This window comes from Aptenodytes patagonicus, chromosome 13 (assembly GCF_965638725.1).
Source record: "Aptenodytes patagonicus chromosome 13, bAptPat1.pri.cur, whole genome shotgun sequence".
NCBI lineage: Eukaryota > Metazoa > Chordata > Aves > Sphenisciformes > Spheniscidae > Aptenodytes > Aptenodytes patagonicus.
In genome coordinates this window covers 15,956,132-15,976,255 of record NC_134961.1, presented here as the reverse complement: position 1 = coordinate 15,976,255, position 20,124 = coordinate 15,956,132, and the positions used below count along the sequence as shown (strand labels likewise).

Here is a 20,124-nt window from a genome sequence, read left to right as displayed (position 1 = left end):
CCGTACAGGTTATTTTGGTTAGTTTCAGGCATTTCACAGTAAGGAATTATAGGCATTCTGTTACACTATCTGACAAAATACCAAAAGATTTAATGCATATTATTAAATTGCTGGTGTTATTTTTACCATTGCATTGTGAGACTTGATATTATAGAGTTTGTGGCTGGAATAGGGAAGCTTTAACGTCCTTCACAAATTCTTACTAATTAAAATATTAAGAAACAGATAAAAATATTCCAGAGGAAAGATTTGGTTTTTTGTTACAAACTTCAATTCAGCCCTGAGATGAATCATCCTTTTGTTGGATTACTGAATAGACTGGACACAGAAGGTGATATCTAGTGTTGCACAAAAATCTTAGATTTCCTAATATTTTCATACCTGACTTTGACTATCTATCCTTTAAGACAGATGTTTTGAAAGTTAGTACACAGCAACTACTATTGCTGTATGCTTTTGGTATACAAAAGTGGTAATTCAGTGAAAGATCTCAGATCTTGACTTTACCATCCTGAAGTGAAGGGCTGTTTTCTAAATGAGTACAGAGTTCCAAAAGATATCAGAACTGCATGTTTCACTCAGCTTTGTTTTTCCTCATTTTTCTGCCTTGAGATTCAAGCCTCAGATTCAAATGTATTCTCAAATAGATATTAATAAAGAAAAAAAATTAAAATGCAACCTGTACTATCCTGAGCTCTAGTAGCAGGACTAGGCTATTTTACTATAATTAAATGGATATGTGCTTTACATAATTAATTTTTTTTTAAGAAAGGGATATGATGTTGGGATTTGATAGAGCATCTCCTATCCTACACTGAAATAAGTACATTCCTTTATACAGTTGGAATAAAAATTGGTTTTATATCTGTAAGCAAAAAAGTGAAATACTGTAGAGGAAATATTTCTGGAGAAGTATTGTACAAAACAAGATTTTGCAAGCAGTTGTCTCTTTTTCCATACAGTTTAAAGAATGGTTTGCTTTTAAAAGTTTGGACAGATGAGTAATTTTGTTTGAGGACATGCGGATCTTCTCATTTAGTATGAATCTGATGACAGTCCTTGAAATGCCTTTCAAAAGAAAAGACAAAGATTTCATAATCTCTGTATCAGAATTTGCGGTAATGCAAATTCATTATATATGTTAATACTTCCTTCATTAGCTTTGGTGTCTAATTTTACAAAACGTTGAATTTTCTATGAGCTAAGTGACAAGAATTTCGCCATGCTTTAGATTTTTTTCTAAGTAATAAGCCTAAGAGAACATAGAACGCTCTGAAATGAGTTACACCAAACTTCATCGTATTTGGTGACATAAAGGGTTTCTCTTGTTTGTCAGGATTTGTCAAGAGAGTTAGGAGTGAGTTAAATCTGTACCTGGAATTTTAGCATGTGAGTCACAGTGAGGTCTCTAATAACAAATGTTTTGACTGGGTGTCCCAGGTGGAAAAAAATGGCCACTTAGATCTCACTGAAGAACAGTTCTATAGTTCTCTCTTGATCTTGTTTTTTATTAACGTTTTATTGTTTCCTGTGTGGAGACACCCTCCCCCCCCCCCCCCCCCCCCCCCCAACATTCACACAGCTTCTTTTATGGTCATGATTCACCACTATGGAAATCAAGCAAAGCTTGGAAGAATACTGCATGATGGCTTGCCAGGGCTTTGAAGTGCATGGCAGCCAAAGCCATTTGGACACGGTTTAACTTGAACATTGTGCTAATATGTGATTTCCAAAGTTTCTGCTTGTGGTTCTCCACCCAGAAAATAAGAAGACAATGACAATGCACCCTCGTACTTTTGTCCTAAGAACATGTTAGAAATATATAATAATGAAGAGGAGTTGAAAGTATTAAAAATGCAAATGATTATCCTGAAAAGTTGCAGTCAAATGATTCTTATGAGTAAAGAAGTCACGAACAGAATTAGTTATCTATAATTCTAAGAAAACAACTCTGAACATTGTCCTTATTTTTGGTATATCTACAAATGGCTTGATTATCCAGTTTAGTAGCTTAGGTGTAATTTTACAATATATTGAAGAACATGCATTTTCATTAGGAACAAGTACTTATCTCAGGCAGGAAATCTTCCTCTGATATTTGGCTAAGAACATAGGAAGAATAGCAAGATAAACAAATAGCAGCTCAAATTTTGTTAAAGTTGTTTAATGAAGAGCACTCAGGTAGTGAAGAGCCATTTGTAAGTATGACTGCATGGAGTGTTTCCTACAATCATCATAACTATGTTAACTTTTATTGAAAGTGAAAATTGGACAACTGACCTGCAATTTTCAACTTGTGCAATGGTGAGAAGAAACACAGGCTTGATAAAGTCCCATCAGCTGGAAATGGACTGGATCGCTTTATTTCCATTCTAGCTCTCTAAGCCCATATACCTTTAAGCTTTGTTTGATCAGAGTTGGAAGCAGGTTTCTCTCTAGTTCAGTTTCCAGTCAGGATTATTTGTGAGACTTTACTGGCTATTTGCACATGCTCCCCCTGCCCAAGGATGAGTACTGACAGCTGTGTCCCTAGGTTCTCTGAAAGATTAAGCGCATCTTTTCCTTTAGCTCCCATTTTACTTGCTCAGGGTTTACAGTTCACCTCTTGGAAACATGCAATAGTTGAAGTAGACAAGCACAGATGTAAAAATTCCATAAAATCAATCATTCTTTATATTAGCTGGCACAAAATATCATACAGATGAGAAAACACTAAATATACTGTGTGTAATTCCCTTCCTCATTTTTGAATGTTGTTTTGGGCATAGTCTGTGCACTCCGTGTCATCCATTTCTGTACACAACTTTTCTAGATTATCTTGCACGCATGCCTCTGTCAGAATTCTGAAGCCAGTTTCCTTCTCACTTGGCTGGCCCACAGTTAGCAAAGCATGCCTCACTGTTCCTTCTCCATGCACAAGTTTTCTGTCTCTCTATGATTCATGGCATTTCCCAAATGCTTTATCTTTCAAGGTCCAGTTGTAACATTTGATCTTCCTTTCAGTTTTGGGAAATTCCATAGCTCCAAACCCTGGCTTGCAGGAAGAGTTTGGGTGAATTGATTGCTGTCTGGCTCAGGCGCCCCATTGTCCTTTCATTTTCCCTCTTGACTGGGAGCTGCTAGGGTGGGACGTTTTCCACAGTCCCATGTCTGAGACACATATGACTCAGCCCTGACAGCATATGGTTGACTTCACATCCTCTGAGGTATTTAATGATACAGCAATTTCATAACCGCAACCAGGATTCATACTTTGTACAGGGATAGATTTCCCACATTGTGACATACGCTGTTTCAAATGTGGTTTCTTAAGAGTTTTGAGTATTTTACCTACAAGCTGTACTAGTGGTATTCTACATTTCACACAGTACTTATTCACCTGACTGCTTCTTATGGGCAGAGTATGTATATGAAGTGAGAATTGACACACCACGTAACTTCTAAGTAGAAGGGTTAGTTACAAAGCCAGCAGCTGCTTTATATAAATCTTAAAAAGATATAGCCAGTACTTCTCTGAGCAGAAGAATCTCACATTGATTATGAATCAGAAACATGAGAAAAACTGATGCAACAAAAGCCTATTCCATATCTTTCCAGGTTTGTTTTAAACAATTCAGTGTTTGCTCATAAGGTAAACCGACAAGAAGGTTGTGAATGTGTCTTAAAATTTTCCATAACAAAACCTAAAACGTATATCTCAAATTAATACAGATGTTATTTATTGGACTACAAACATTTAAAATAATCAGCATTTTCATAGCTTAGTTTTATGAGAATGTACATAGGTCTCAGAAGGCAAGGCGCTCATGGAAATTGTACCTGACCAACCTGGTTGGCTTCTGTGATGAAACGACTGGCTCTGTGGAAGGTAACGTAAGTGATTATTCCCCTTGTCACCAGCACTTGTGAAGCTGCATCTAAGTACTGTGTCTGGTTTTGGGCTCCACAGAGATATGACAAACTGGAGAGAGACCAGCAGAGGGCCACCTGGGTGACCTGGGGACTGGAACAAAGCATGCAAGGAGACAGTAAGGGTGTTTTTCTCCCCGGAAAAGGCTGGGGTGGGTGGAATCTAAACTTAACTAGTCATGTTCCAGAAAAACCTGCTCTAACTTCAACGTTAGTCATGCTTTGAGCAGGAGACTGGATTAGAGATTTCCAACAGTCACTTTCAAACTTATGTTCTATAATTCTAAAGTATTCTTTTGGTAGTTTGTTGGTTGGGGTTTTTTTTGTTTTGTTTTAAAGATCACATTGAGCATGTCATAAAGGTCTTGGTCAGCATCAAGCCTTGTATATCACACCTTATTTCTTGATGCATTAAGAATAATCCATTTCTATATGCTTCATTTACTAATTTTCATCACTCAAAATAACAACCAAGTCTTACCTGATAATACTTCATAGATAAAAAGATGATACCTTCTAACCACATAGAAGGCTAGAGGCTTGGAAGCATAATTTTGGCTTTTGTCACCCCTGAAGCCACAACCTTCTTTTTTTTTCTGCTATAGTTTCAAAGAGAATAATAGCATCATCTGTTGTTTTTGACTTGCACACAGTAAACTTTCTGCAAAGGCATTGGAGCAACATCACTTCTGCTTGGTTTTGTGCTACCCTTAGTGTGCAGTTTGCATATCTGGCTGAGCCAGTCTAAGAGCTACTCCTGATGGGAACAGTTGTTTTGATCCTGGCTTCAAATTCCTGCCTCTCTGTTATACCAGTTCAGGGAACTAATCTGGCAGAAGATAATTTCCTTTTCTGTAAGGATAATCTTTTGCTTGCTTCACTCCCTGAACTTACTGAAAAAGATCAGAAGCGTCCTTCTGACAAGGATCTTGTCAGAAGATGCTGGTTCAAGGGGAGGGAATGAGAATGTGTGGCCAGAGACAAGGGAGACCCTTTATGTCAGCACCTAAATCATTGTATTGCCTTAGCTCCATCATCCACGCTTTCACTGTCATACTGACCATTTTCAAATTAAATTGCTTTACTGAGGTTTTTCCAGACTGATGTACATATGAAGTTATCAGCTAAAATTCACAGTGTTAAAAACTTTTCAGATATCAAAAGACTGAGTTTCAAAAAGTGAAGAATGCTAATTAATGTACAATAGAGCATTTAGAAGAAAAAATTACTGAGGCAATTTTAAGTGTTCTAATTTTACATCAGTGTACATTTTATTATATTTGCTTGTAATATCATAACATTAAATATATTTCTTGCATATGAAGAATATAATTGAGAGTGAAAGAAATTTTAAGCTTCAGATTGTGCAGGATTAGTGTTTTGGCACTTGGTCCAAGCATCTAAATAGTCTAAATAAGTATTCCTAGAAGTTATGTTGCTTTACCCAATATCCAGATGTGATAGCCTGGGTCTTAGTTTGGCTAATTCTAAATACCATAGCAATCCTTAAAAAAACCCAACCAACCAAAAAAACCCCCCCAAAAACCAACTTAGAAAATAAACTTTGACCCATTCTTTGTAGAATGATTTACATTAATAATCATTAACTATCAAAAAGGAGAGACCATGGAACAGCAATCTTTTGTATTTCCAGTGTAAACATGGTAAACTTTTTTTTTTTTTTTTTAAATGAAGCTAGGGGCCAGTGTTCTGTATTGTCCTCATTAAAAAACAAAGGTCTGGCAACTTTTTTCTTTGAAATACTGGAATGACCCAAAGGCTTGGAATTGAGATTTGATGTTGGCAGGAAAGCGGCCTGCCTGTGGAGCATGTGCTTTTTGTTATTTCTGTGACAAATCTACATATTTAACCAAGTTTTAACCCTTTTGGGCATAACTCCTAGTATGATCTCTGCTTGCTAGATTGTAACAGCAAAATCTTTGATAATTCTGTTCCCTAATTATTCCAATAACATCTCTCTGCATGGAGTATATGCATAACAGCTCCACAGAGCTGTTGGGTACACTCTGTCCCCTTAGAGGTCTTAATGTGACTAGACTGCAGGTACCTTTCAATGTAGACCTAGTGGCATAATGAATTCAGTCATCTTTCACTGTTGTTGAAGGTGATTCAACTCAACCTAACTGGTTCAGGAAGTCCATTTCACTTACTGGGACTTCAGGATGGTAAAAAATTAGTAAAAGAAGTAACATCTTAAAACTATCACAGCTGTTTCTGAAGTGTTTGACCACAGCTGGGAAGCCCCAGTAGATTAATTTCTTGGCAAACTGGTTAAAGAGTTTACTGCATCTATCTGTCTGCTCTGCAACTCAGCTGGCAGTGCCTGTCCCATAACAGGGCTGCAGAACAAAAGGAATGTTGGCTTTGCGGTTATTGCAGTTCACAGCTCTGTATGTTAAAATTTAACAAATAGCAGCTTAATTTCACATGCTCAGCAGTAAACTGTAGTAGTTTTTCCCCCAGTTTTTGTTCTGAGGAGTTAGCATAAAAAGTTACAGACCTAAGCTGTAGATGTGGTTAGCATGAAAAAAGTACAGTGTGTAAAAGGTTGGCCTTATTTGATGTTACCAACAGTTAATGGTTATAAAGCATTTGCAGTTACTCAGCCTTTTCACCTGCTATTAAGAGAGTTATGAGACATGACAGTTATATCTGATTATGATCGTTTAAGGAACATAATCTGTCCGAGGGATTCTGCAAAACCATTGAATTGCAAAAGTTCTGAACTTTGTGTCTGTAAGTTAGAGATTTTTCTTTACAGTATCAGCTTTACATGTGAACCATCTTACATGAGTTACAATAAGGTGACTGTATAAATGAATTATTTTCAAGGCTTTAGCATTAATTCTGCTCTCTGTAATTCCTGTCAATCCTTGTAGTAGTAAGTTATTAAATAAGTACTAAGTGTAATGATTTTGTAATTTAGGATTTTTGTAAGAATCCAGATGTTTAAAAAAAATTTTTTTTAAAAAGTAGTAATTCACTGGGAACATCAGTTTAATGTTGAACTTCCTCAGGCCTTAATCAGCTTTAATAATTAACATTTTTGGCGACTAATTATTTATGATTACTCTGTTTAAATATTGGGTTCCTCACTGCACTATGACTAAGCAGTCTGGGTGCTTACATCTTAAACTGAGAGCAGAAAGAGTTCATCGTTCAGACAAAACTATGCAGTGGATTAAGTCTTGAGCAGCAAAATTCCAGTCGTCTCATAAGCACACACAAATGCACATATAAAGTTACATGTGTAACTTGCAAAGGGGAATCAACAAGTAAAAGTCACCTCTCACTTTGTGATATCTCCAGTGTCTGTTAGGTAGCAGATAGAATTAATGCAAATAACTGTCAGAAATACTGAGTACACGATCTTAGTTTTACTTACAGTTTGCACAGAAATGAATATGTGTCTGAAATGCCATAAAGGAGTGAATAAGGCCCCCCAAAATCACTACCTTTTAACTCCAGATACTTTTTATTTTATGCTTTCATTTTTATTGACATAAACATAATGTTTAGAATTAAATAACCTACATTTAAACAATTATTTTATATTGATTATATATCTCCTGAGCATATTGAATCTTTGCAAAGCTTATGCTGTAGAAAAATATCCTCTGTAAGTCAACTATTATTTTTCTTACTGCTAATTTATAATGAGTATGACGAACTGGCAGAGGTACCTCTGGGATTCTAGCATGGTCCTCAATATTTTGCTTGTCTGCTAAAAACTCTCTCCAGTTGTGCTAAAAAGGTTTTCAGTTCCCATCAGTCTCTGGAAAGTACTATTTTTCTAGTAACTCAAAATGTTTTGGATAGCTGACTTTCTGATAAGTTACTCCAGTGCCATAATTAAACTCCAGTAAGTTTACTGCATCCTTTGCATCTTGCAGCTTCCAATGCCTATTGGATCCACCTTTTTTCTAAACCCAATAAAGTGTCATTAGTTATGGGATGGTGGATCTGAGTATGGGTTTAAATTCTGCTCAGGATTTCCTTTTTCTTCAAGTATTACAGCCATGTAAACATGTTGGATACATAATACTTGCAGACATTTGTGCACCATTCAGATATGTATGTTGCTTTACTTAGTTTTCTCCCGTCAGGTCTTTGAAAGAGCCCTGGATTCCAGTACATAAAAGATGTAACATTTAGGGGTGATAGTGGAAATACTTGAAAGCAAAAGCATTACTTCACCACCTGTCACTGCAGCAGGTATCTTACCAAATTGGTATGAATGCAACAGCCAGCAATAGCAGCAGCCATTAAACTTGTTGAAGTAATTAATTTACTTGTAGAAATACAGCTCTAGAGAAAATAATGCAAGTATATTTACTTCTACTTACTTTACTACTTAAACTTGTATATTTAGCATCATCCAGCATGTCATGGATGATGTCATGAGGTTTTTGCAAAAATTTAATTGAATTTCTACATAATCTAAAATGAATGTATGTGAAGTGCTTGATTATACTTTTGCTTTTTTCTTGTATCTTCTTTCTCTCTATCTTGGGAGAGTTGTGCTGAGTTTACATCTTTCCAGTTCTCATAGTAGCTATAGCCAAACTTCTGTCTAAAGTTTTTCCTTGCTTTAAGCCTGGATCTAAATACCAACTTTTTCTGTTATGTTCTGTTTACCTCAATAAAAATATAACTTTGTGTTGGTACATTTCTGGCTTGGAACAGAACCTGGCTTTGATACTCTGCTCTAAGCAAAGTTAATACAACTTTGGTGTTTATTTCAGTGAATAAGATTCCAGGCTGGCTCTTCTTCTGAAAAGCAGTAAGTTGATTATGCTTGTCCAAAGCTAGTTGCTTTTTATTTGTTTCTTGGCATGCACTAATTACTGTCTAGCTTTCTATGTTTCTTACCTGAATGAGGTCAACTGTTTCACTTTCCTCCTACAGTACATTATTTGAAAAGAAGCCTACTTGGCTTTTGTTGGATTTAACTTGAATTCAGTTTGTCATTTGATATGAAATCCACATGGCCCAGAACCCTGGAGATTAGTCTTCTCTGTCAATAGGGAGATGGAAGCAAATTTCATTACACTTTTCATTTTAAACATTAAATTGTGGCAGTCTTGCTGCATTTGTTTTCAATTTCTTATACATGTCTTAAAATATGAGCATTAATTTTTAAAGTTTCTCTTACAAATAAGTTGTGGAATAACCTGAACGTTCATTTTACAGTTGCATAATCTGACTTGTAGTTTCATGTTTAACAGTTTCATCCACTATCTGCAGGATGATACCTTTGGTTTTTCTAGATCTTTGCACTTTTGGGAATATATTAGTAGTATTTACCTGTCAACAATTAATGGGTGGTCTTGCAGTTTGGATTGTGAAGGTCTTTGTATACTATTCTTTTGAGGATTTATTTATTCCCCCCTCCCTAATTTTTTTAGTTTATGAAATATTCAGTCTTCCTTTGCTTTTTGTTTCCTTTTCTATTTCCTGTTGCCTTGCATTTCACTTTAGACTGCTGGGCGTGTCCACCCTCCTCTTTATTTTCTCCATGAGTTCATTATTAAGTATGAGTGACAATACGAAAGAATTTGGGACAAACATTACTGTTAACCATTTGAGTTTTGTGGCAGTGGTATTGCAGTCAGAAGCTAACATCTTGAGGGAAGATGCTCTCTTTACAGCAAAGAGAACATCTGTGGACTGATTTGTAACACATATTTGAAGTATTTACTTGTGAATCCTCCAAAAGATACGGATTCCATCACTGAACCATTTTCATATGCAGCAAATAAAAACCATGATAGTTAACATGCTATACCAAAGCTCACTTTAGGCTGGTGCAACCTCTTTAATTAGCAGAAATAGGACTCGGAAGGAACATTAACCGCAGAAAGAGGCAGATGGAAACTGTGGTAGAGAGATTAATTCACTGCAACATGGTAGCATTGGAAACACTATCTTCCCCTTTTCCTTGTAGACGAGGAAAAGTTGAAAATGTTACAGAGTTACTGATTACCTTAGGATCTTGCATCCTGCTCTTCTGGAAGCCCTTGCAGGGGAGCCGTTGAGCTGGTCTGTATTCTGTCGTCCTACTGCACCCTGTGATTCTTAGATAGCTGTATTTCACAACATTTATTTTTGAAAGTATTGATTGTCTTGTTTGTATTTGTTGCCTGTGTTTGAAACCTATTAAATCAATAGGTCTTATATTTTATAATCCTCATAGTATTCTTCAAAATCACAGAGGTGATTACAGGCTTTCATGCTTCAAATTCTCTTGATGCCCACATATACCATGAAGTATAGTAAAGGTAGCAACATCTCGCTTTCTTCTCTGCTATGAAATTTCAAGAGTTTTAGCTATGTGGCATAGGATTCTCATTATTGTTTCACTTTTTTTTTCCATTTTAGCATGCATATAAAAGTGAGATTCTGCAAAATGGCTACTGTTCCGCTGAGGTATATGAAGCAATTTTTAATTCTCATGAAAGATTGTAGCTGAGAATGCTTAACATTTCGAATGTCTTAGACTTAAGAAAGATGGATAATCATCAGAATCAATGATTCTGGAAAGTACGGAAGACTAAGGAAAGGTATCAGCTCCAATTTGCCACTTTTCTTTTTAGTTGTCTTGCATAAATATTTTGGTTAAAACATCTCTTCAGTAACAGTATATGTCCTGAAAATAGCAAGATGATTTATAAGTTAAAAATATGAAATTACTAATACATAACATGTTACTTAAAAAGAAATTTACAGTTTTTCACGTGTATCCGTTGATTTGTATGATCAATATATTAGAAAAATATAACTAAAGAGAAGGAAATGAAAAGGTGTAGGGGTTTCTGTGCTTTTTATTTTTGGTTGTTTTTTTTTTTAAATGTTCCATTTAGTGAGTAATTATTCCATGCCCCCCCAACTCCGCAACATAAACATTCAAACAGCTTGATATATATTCCAATAAAGAAGTAAAGCAGTTTTTTGTATGTTAATGGTAGTTTACAGTAGTGGGGAAGAGAGTTGTATTTTAAATATGCAGAAAATATAAAGCAGAATTTCTCAATTTAGTGGAAAAAGAAATACACAGTTAATCCCATGCATTGCTGCCATAAAGCATTGACTTACAAATGAGTAAAAATAGTGTAAATGTTGAATTCCATTACTTATGTTTTCCCTTGCAGAATGGGGTATATTCTTTTTTGCATGAGCGGGAATGAAAGTGTGTGAATTTAAAAAAAAAAAAAAAGGCAAAAAATTGCAGTTATTTCATAGAGCAACTTCTGATTCTTGCAGACCACAGTCTGAGAAGCTCTGATGGAAAAGGTTAGATTTTAACCAGCTGCCTGAATTTCATTGAGAACTTAGAGAATGAGAGAAATGGCAGTTACAACATAATTTATCTTGATAACCAGAGAGATTGAATCACTTACCACATTCCCATAGTGCAAATATTTGTGCAGCTAGGTTTTCTGGGTCCTTTCTTTGCCTAGTCAGAATCTTTGACAGCTTTCCTCTATGCCTTTCTAATGTGGATTTCTTCTGGGCTTTTCCTAGACAGGTATTGAAGAACATGAAAGAAGTGCAAAGATTTTGTTTCTCATGTTTAATTACCAGTGCTCCTCATTGTCTTTAGCTGCTGTATTATAAATGCACACACTATTAGATAATACAAATAAAGCAACAGCAAATAACAGAGGTAAACAAAGAGTTTCAGAAAGCAGAAGTCCTAACAGGGGCATTATTTTGTGCATGTGATTTGGGAATATGGAAAACGAATTAAAAGTCTTGTTTAAAACTGCTGAAGCTTAGTCAGGATTTCGTGGAGTGTTTCATTTGTTTAATTCAGATGTTTTTATTTTAAATTATTCAAATTTAAAAGCTAGTTAAGAGACCTTGCCAAAGTATATAATTTCATCAGTAATCAAGTGTATAGAAGAATATATCTTCGATGTCAAAATGGATTAAAATTCATACTGGATATATTTTAGTTGCATAGGGTTTTCAGAAAGTGAGAAACATCAAAATGCTGGGTGAATATGTGTGGTTTTGAATTTATTTTTTAAATATGAAAATAATTTCAAGATTAAAAATGAACCTTTGAACAGCTGTGTTATGTCAAAGGCTTGAGTGGAAAAAGGAAAAATAAGCCAACAGCAACTGAATATTTGTAAGGATTTAAAGTATTATATAAATAACACATGCCATCTTTAAAGCAATGTTACAAAGTACATCAGAGATATTAGGGACAGATTTGTAGAGTCATCTTGGGTATTCTTTCCAGTCAAGCTCTTTTCCACACTATTGTAGTCTATAGCCATGTGAGTTGTCCTAAGTCACCTACATATATGTTGTTTCCTCTTGAAAAATAGCCATCCCATATAAATGGAGTGCTTGCTTTGGAAAGGACACATCTCTTCAGTAGTTCAGAACTGCTACTAGCATAGATTCTGTGACACCTTGCTGCGTTTTTTTCTGACTGTATCCACCATAAAGTAGCAGAATGTGTACACAATAGCCATTTAAATTCAATATATTCTCAAGGGACAAAATACTATTATAAATTCTCACTAGTAGAGAAAAAGTGCTATGGTAGAACCACAGTGCTTTTCCTCAAGCTTCTCAGGAAATACTTTGCAGTTGTTTTAGCACTGAGAAGCCAACAATCAGATTATACAAATTTGTTTTACCAAGAAGCTAGGCAGGAAAGGTAGTCAGTGTCATGAATTATCTCCTTATCAGATTCAGGTTTGCCATCCCACATTGCTGTTCCAAATTCCAGATTGCTAAACTCCATTTTAGCAATCCAAAATTCCATTTTAGCAATCTGGAATTTGTCCCCTTTACTTGTGAAGCCAGATGAGAGGGAATTGTCTGTTGTTTGTATATTTCCAGTTACCACAGAAATCTTTGTTTTAGAGAAATCTTTAGAATTCTTTTAAAATTCCCTTTCTTTTGAATCCTTTCTTTTAGGAAATTCTTTTTTTTTTTTTTTTTTGTTAGGAAATCTTTCTTTAATTCCTGCTAATATAATTGTATCAAATATAATCATACTTTCATAATAACAATGAAATAGTATAGTGGAGTAGAGAGATAGTGACAATAACAGATTGAAAAACTGAAAGACTAAAATTGTATAAGATGCCTGCTAATTATTTACGATCAGCTTCATATTAGCAGAGATTCTCAATACAGAAATTGTAGCAGGAGACACAGAGTTGATTTTTACAGAACACATGTAGTGCTTATCATCCTATATATTCCTTATAATGCAACTACCTGATATTATGAAAAACCAAAAGAGAAAAAAAAAGTTGTGTTTTTTTTTTTTTTTTTAAATGAAAGGGTGGAACTTTCTTTTTAAAAAGATGAAAAGTATAATAATAATAATAATAATAAAATAGCAGACTTGTTGAGGCAAACACATTGAAGTCATTCAGAAAAATAACTGCATGACATCATGTGAGAATGATAGAACCAAAAAAGGGCAAGTTTTATAGGCCAAATAGCTTCTATTCATTCCCAAAGAATTTGTCCTACTCACACAAGAATTGGGAGAGAGAAAGAAATAAAAACTTCATCCTTGGAAGCTCACAAAATACCAGTATGTTGTCCCACATAGAAAAGGTTAAAAAAGTAATAAAATAAAATAAAGCCATTGCTATAATCAGGAATGCTTACTGAGAAATACTGACTTGCTGCTCAAAAAATCAGAGCTGAAAGTTGCTCCCAGTAATCCAAAGAGGTCCTGGAGGCATTGTGAATCACTGTGTGCTCTTGTTATCTTACATTTTCAGCAAACTAGTGTTTGCATGTAAAAGGATGATTTTTGACACTTTTTTCTATCTTGATCTCTCAGAGCAGCAGGAAGAGTTTTACACCTTTATGAATTCAGCAAGGTGATTCCCAAGCACTTGCTTGGCACTAGCAAGTTTCAGAAACATGAGCTGCTACACAAGCTGATCTGTGCCCTGTAGCTTATCCTGTTCTTAGGCAGATAATTGTGTTGTCTAAACTAACCCACATAGTTCAGGAGGAAATGAAGCATTTGGGTTCAGAAGGCTTCCAGGACTAAAATACTACATAATCTCAGTTTTTATGTCCCTTGACATATTCAGGCTACTTTGAAATAAATGCTATGCTAAATACAATGGGGTAAATCTTGCTATGGTTGTTTGAGATTACCATCCCTACTTTTCTGCTCCAGGCCTGTTTATCTGCCCTGGGCTGTTACCACATAGCAGAACAGAACAAGCACCTGCCTCGGCTGCTTCAGTTTGTTGTCTGACATGGTAGCATAAATCAGTAAAATCTTCAAGGTTTGGTAATGGGTACATGTGCTGTATTGCACAGGCTGAAGACTATTTACCATTGCAGCATCTATAGTGGGCATACTTATCTCCTGCCCTTTCTTATGTACAACATATAGGCAATTAACATTCAGCATGGCTGTTCCCCGCCTCTGTTACCCTTCATGTTGTCTGGTAGGACAAGCTTTTCACTGTTCTAGTTCTCTCTGTGTATTTTCTTCTCAGCCATCAGAATCTGCATTGTAAGCTTGCTGCACAAAATCTAAAATGTTGGCTGTATAGGCTCTTCAGAGAACACTTTTCAGCCTCAGACTTCATAGGACAGTCATACTCTCTGTGTAGAGCTGGATACTAGGAACTCTGACTTTCTTGTTAAGAAGCACATTCTTCACAATTGCATCTACTGTCTCTTACTGTGTCTATAAAAAGAGAATGCGGTGCTCCTGTACAGGATGAAGTATTCTTATGTAATATAGAGATGGATGATACTCCTCAAAGAATTCTGGTTACCTTTGAGTAACCTCCATTTACTTTATCACAACTGGATCTGCTAAGCTATAGGCATATTTCCTATTTTGCTGGAATTGGTAGGGAAATGATAATCTGCAACAGCTGCCACACCTTGATTGCTCCATGAACCAGAATCAGCACCCTTAAATTTGACTCTACTGAAAAAAAATCTACTTCATATTAAAATCAACATGATGATATTTTTGGTTGATATGTTTTGGGACGTATTTTCCCTTTTTATGGAATGCTACTACAATAGATAGATGTCGTAACACAATATACATAGCTTTATTAATATTTTTCCAATTACTTTTGTCTAGAAGATTTATTGACAGTTTTCCACCTTGTGCTTATTCTGTAACAATAGTGTTTGGAATTTCGTTTTAAAAATCCATTTCTGTTTCTTTACTTGTCCTATTATTATTTTGTGGCTTTTTGTACTTCAGGGGCATCTGTCTCTGGACAGATACCTGCTACCTGTCTCTTCATTGTTTCTACATTGTCTTATTGGCCAGTTGCCATTACTGTATCTTTCCTCCAGCTGTTAGCAATTTTCACATCATGTAGTTCAATCCACTTTCTTTATTAGAAATCTTATTTGTCCTTGAACATGTGCAATATGTATAGAAATGAGTATATTAACAAATTAACATATAAAAGTCCTTGAAATTGATATTTCTGGGAATGTGGTTAAACTCATGCACTGTGTTAGTCATAGCATTCTGCTTTTATCAAACAGAATAAAGGAACTACTCTTGTTGAGAAGAAAACAAAACAGCAAAAAAAAAAGTGTCAAAAAGCAGCAAGGTAATATCAATAGGGAATTAGCTGTGTTATGTGAAAGATGAAAAGGAACTAGTTTAAATGGGTACACTTGGACAAGATTAGGATAGTTGGGTACCTTTTAATGCACATATATAAGTGATCACAATTACTATCTTGAATCAGTCCGGGGCTACCTTCAGAAGGTGGTGCATCTTAAAATAGCATTGTTGTCACACATGAATGTCATTTCCAGGAATAACACCTAAGGCTTCAGAGGTATATTGGTGCTTAAAAGCAGATTTGCTGGCTTCCTGGCATATAGATTTTCATCAACTTGATTGATAAAATAATGATATAGAGTATTTGAGACACTTTTAGCTTTGTGATTTAAAAACAAGCAAGAGTAGTCCTAAAGTTCTAAAATACTAGAAAGGAAGTGCCATTCTTAAAGGAACTTACTTAAACTATGACAACTGTTGTTTGGGACCATGCAGAGTTTTAAGGCAGCAGACCAAACCAGACTAAAAATGTGGCTGTAGTGATGAGCAGTGCCATTTCAATATTTTACAGTACTAATATGAGAAGTAATGTGAGATTTCAAAACTTCTGTGCACAAGCTTAGCACTGTGGAAACACGGTATTACTGTTGCCAATAATTTTGGTTCCAATTATTTATATGCACGTGTGCATTTAAAATCACGGTTGTACTGTGGTATGTATATATCATAGGTACTTCATATGTATACTTCTAATGAAAAAGTTTTAATGTTAAAAGTTAAGGAATATTTCTTACTTGTGAAGAATGTGAGTCTAACCTTTTCAGCAATTTTTTGGTAAGAAAAGATGCATCCTTCATGTGATTGTTGGGGTGAGGTGAAGTGAGACACATTCAGGTGAAAGCTACATTTAGCTGCAAACTTGAAGAATAAATGTTAGTTTAAAATAATTTTTTTGCTATTGTTATGCTTACAAAAAATTTATGTAGTAGAATGTTGCCGCCATGATAGTCTTCAATGCTGCTACATAATACAAACTGGCCTACTGTCTGTAGGCTTACATTTGGTATGCAGCTGTCTGTAGTTCTGCAGGATTGGTTTTAGGAAATTGCCAATTAAAAAAAAAAAACCACATTAATTTTGGAGCTATGAAGTGTGTGTATTCAAACATCCATCCCTGATGGACCAGTTCCCTGGTAATTTCTGTGACCAGAGCCTGTCTTCTGATCCTTGCTCAACTCAGAGAAAGTTTTAAACTCTTCTGTGACAATGTTCTCACTCCACCTTTTTAAAAATCATCTGTTTAGTCTCAGTTAGTTACTCTAGAGTCTCTCAAGAGTCAGTCCCCAGGAAATAGGCACTTTTTTTTTCCCCTCTCAAGAAGTGGGCACTTCCAGAAGGCAGTTTTTCTGCCTTCTGTCTCTTTTCCCAGGCTGTACAGAGAGTGTAGATTTAGATGAACAACTTTTTTTTGCATATCTACAGCAAATTAATCCCACCTGAATCATGATAGAAATGGTCCTGCTTCTTTTGCCTTGTTTTCATACACTGGTAGAAAGCATTGAGAAAATCTTCCAATTAATATTTTATGAAGGCAGAGTCCACTTTAGAAAGCTCATGTGAAATATACATATGTGGTAGCAACTAAAAAAAAGAAAGATCTTTTATTTTGCACGGTCCAGAAAGAATTCCACAGACTTGTTTCTGTAATTCACTCTAAAAATGTAATTGAATGAGCCTGCAGATTTACTTAGTAAATTGTAATCTAAATCCATTGAGCAAAGAAGTGTTTACTGTAATGGTCCAGAAATCTTTATAAATGTAATAGTTAAGCCCTTATAATTGAGGTCCAAAAAAAATATGTGCCAATATTACTTTCTCATAATTGAAGCATATTCATCTTTCTAAACAGATGAAATGCATTTGTCATATTTAACAGGAGATCTGGGGAGAAGAACACAGTTTTCTATCTAAATCTTTAGTAAGAATAAGGGAGTTGTAGATGGGGCATAAAAAAAAAAAGCCCTAAAAGGGTCATGATTTTTTTTTTTAAGGTAGATACAAAGAACCCCCCCACCACAAAGGTAGTCAAGGTCTGTACTAAGGGATAGCTTTTAAAAACTTATGTTTTGGATTATTTCAATTACCATCACTTTAGAGCCTGATTGCCAAAATGAGAAAATGATACACGGAGGATAAATAGAGGAACATTCAGTGTTTCATTTTTTGGCATTATTAGTACAGTTTAGATGGCATGCACTAGTAAAACTCAGAGCAAAGGACTGGAATTTGGCTTAAATTATATGTTTTATTTCTTCCAACAGAGATAAATTAAAACAAATCCTGTGTGAGCTGGTTTGAGTTCAGCATTTCACAATCAATGCGGTTAAGTAAGCAGTTGAACTAACCTATACACTACGTGTCAAATCTTTTCTTACAAACTAATGCTTTTGAGTTGAGTATATTACAAGCACTTCTTACTGCTATATTCCAAACAGTGTATGTGGTAATACATAAAATAAATATCCATAGAGAAAAACCACTTTTAGTCTCAATAGCTTGTGGATTGAAGTTAAAAAGAAATCCAAAACTCTCTGTGACAAGCAATGAATTTTAACCCATAAGACTTATAAAACAATGACTAGTATGCAACCTCACTCACAGAAAGATGATTTAATGTCTCTGGCACTCTAAAAAAGCTTGGTGTGGCCTTCAGTCTCAAAGACAATTTCACCTGTTGCAAAGCTTATCTGAAATCCACGTATTTTTGAATTATCAAAAAATGCCTTAGAATCAAAAGCTCAAGGTTTTAATTTTTTTTTTCTTTTTTTTTTCTTTTTTTTTTTTTTAAGCCATGTGTAGCTGTAAAGATTTTGGTTCTATCCATTGGAATAGAAAGAACAGTTTTCATAAACCACGTGACAGTATTATTGCAATGGATTTTAGACATGCACTGATCGTGTATTCTTTTTTTCTTAACCATTTTGAAGATTAGCGATATGAACAGCAAATTTTTAATAATAATGCCATTAATAACATTCTTGTTAATAAAATGGAAGATTTAAAAATGGTTAGTAATAGGATAATAAGAAGTTAAATGTTGTGGATGATGGTCAAAAAGGAAGGAGACAATGGAACACAAAGCTGCTACAGAAATTAATCTGATGGAGCTGTAAAGGGTACTCATGCATGTTAAAGACAATATAAGATCAAGAAGAAAAATGAAAAGACAAATCCATTTTAAAAGCACTTGATGAAATTAGATATCTCTTACCATTGCAAACTGAAAAGAACAGGTGAATTTTCCTGTAACTTAACTGCAAATATTACTTTTATTCAGGAATACAACTCACTTCTTTTTCACTAAGTATAAAAATAAAAAAATGTAGAATAAACTAATAATAATTTGCAGTCATCCGGAAGATAAGTAGGAGATGAGTAACAGGATGGATTTGTGAACAACAAACCGTGTTAAGCAAGTCTGATTTCCCCCTATGACAGGGTAGCGGCTCTTGTGAATGCGGGAGAAGCAGTAGGAGTTGTATATTTTAATTTTAATACAGTTTTTGAAAATGTCTCAAATGGCATTCTCATAAACTATCTAGGGAAACACAGTCTAGGTCATACATTGACAACATTAAGGGCTGTATGCCAGATTGAATTTCCCCCTCCAAATTATGTGATTAAGAACCTGGTGCAAGTTGGGAGATGTCACATCTCAGACAAGATGCTTCTTACTGGCAGTGTGTCACCTCTATGAAAGATAGTGACTTCTCATATATATCCCTACCAACGTGCTGTCATTGTCAGGGTGGGCACGAGACAGAAATATAGGATGAGAAGGCTGTAACAAGCAATAGCTCAAAGAGGATGAGCTTTGCCTGATAGCCAGTTTTATTAGCTCTCCTGATGACAATTGCAAGGGCTACTGAAAGCATAATATTTACAGAATATAGTCTCCTTTGAACAGGTACAAGTATAACCCTGCACCTATCTTCTGGCCTTCCTTGCAGCAACTCAAAATTTACGCATAGATTTTTATGTTACTCTTGCTGTAGATTTAGTGGTGGTTGAAAAGTACTTGAAAATTATCATCAACTTGGTAGGGCTTTACAGAGGTGTCTAAAATCTTGTACTTTTTTTTTCTTTTTTGGCATCTTGGATGCTAGAATTGGATGTTAGAATATAATTATTAAAGTTTCACAAGATCGAGAGGAGCTCCCAGTATGCTGAAAGGCAGGATTAGAAATTAAAATAGTCTTTACAAATTCAATAAAGTCTGAAAAATACAAAATACAATTTAGTAAGGAAAAACACAAGTGTAAATGTTTAAGTATAAACAATTCAATGACAAGGGTTATACAGAAAATGATCTGAATGTTATAAGACACTGGAAATAGACTATATCATGCTGTTACGAAAAAGGAAAAGTGGGAGTTTTGCCATAGCCTTTTAAGCAGCTTTACTACTGTTTGTTTGCCCGTTCCTGTTAGCCTTTCAGAACTGCTAATATCTTTTTGAATTAGGCACCTCCACACCAGTCATCTTTTTAAAATTCTGTGGCTTGGTTTCTTTATACCTGCAAATTAAGTCTCCTGTGAAGCACATTTTTTAAAAACTTACATGATTTTACAAACTGTGGTTTC

The 20,124-nt window shown here is 35.1% G+C and overlaps 1 long non-coding RNA gene across 2 annotated transcripts in view; it reads right to left on the bottom strand.

Annotated features, from left to right (window-relative positions):
* Positions 1 to 762: 762 nt before the first annotated feature.
* The window catches only part of LOC143166760 (uncharacterized), a 56,150-nt gene continuing 36,788 nt past the window's right edge, over positions 763 to 20,124 (bottom strand). The window contains exons 2-4 of one of the 2 annotated variants that reach the window (XR_012996442.1): positions 11,331 to 11,450; positions 2,281 to 10,579; positions 763 to 1,068 (exon numbers count right to left, since the gene is read on the bottom strand). This is a non-coding gene — a long non-coding RNA (uncharacterized LOC143166760). Of the gene's footprint in view, positions 1,069 to 1,838; positions 10,580 to 11,330; positions 11,451 to 20,124 lie in introns of those variants that run through there. The other variant, XR_012996441.1, reaches the window with a different exon arrangement.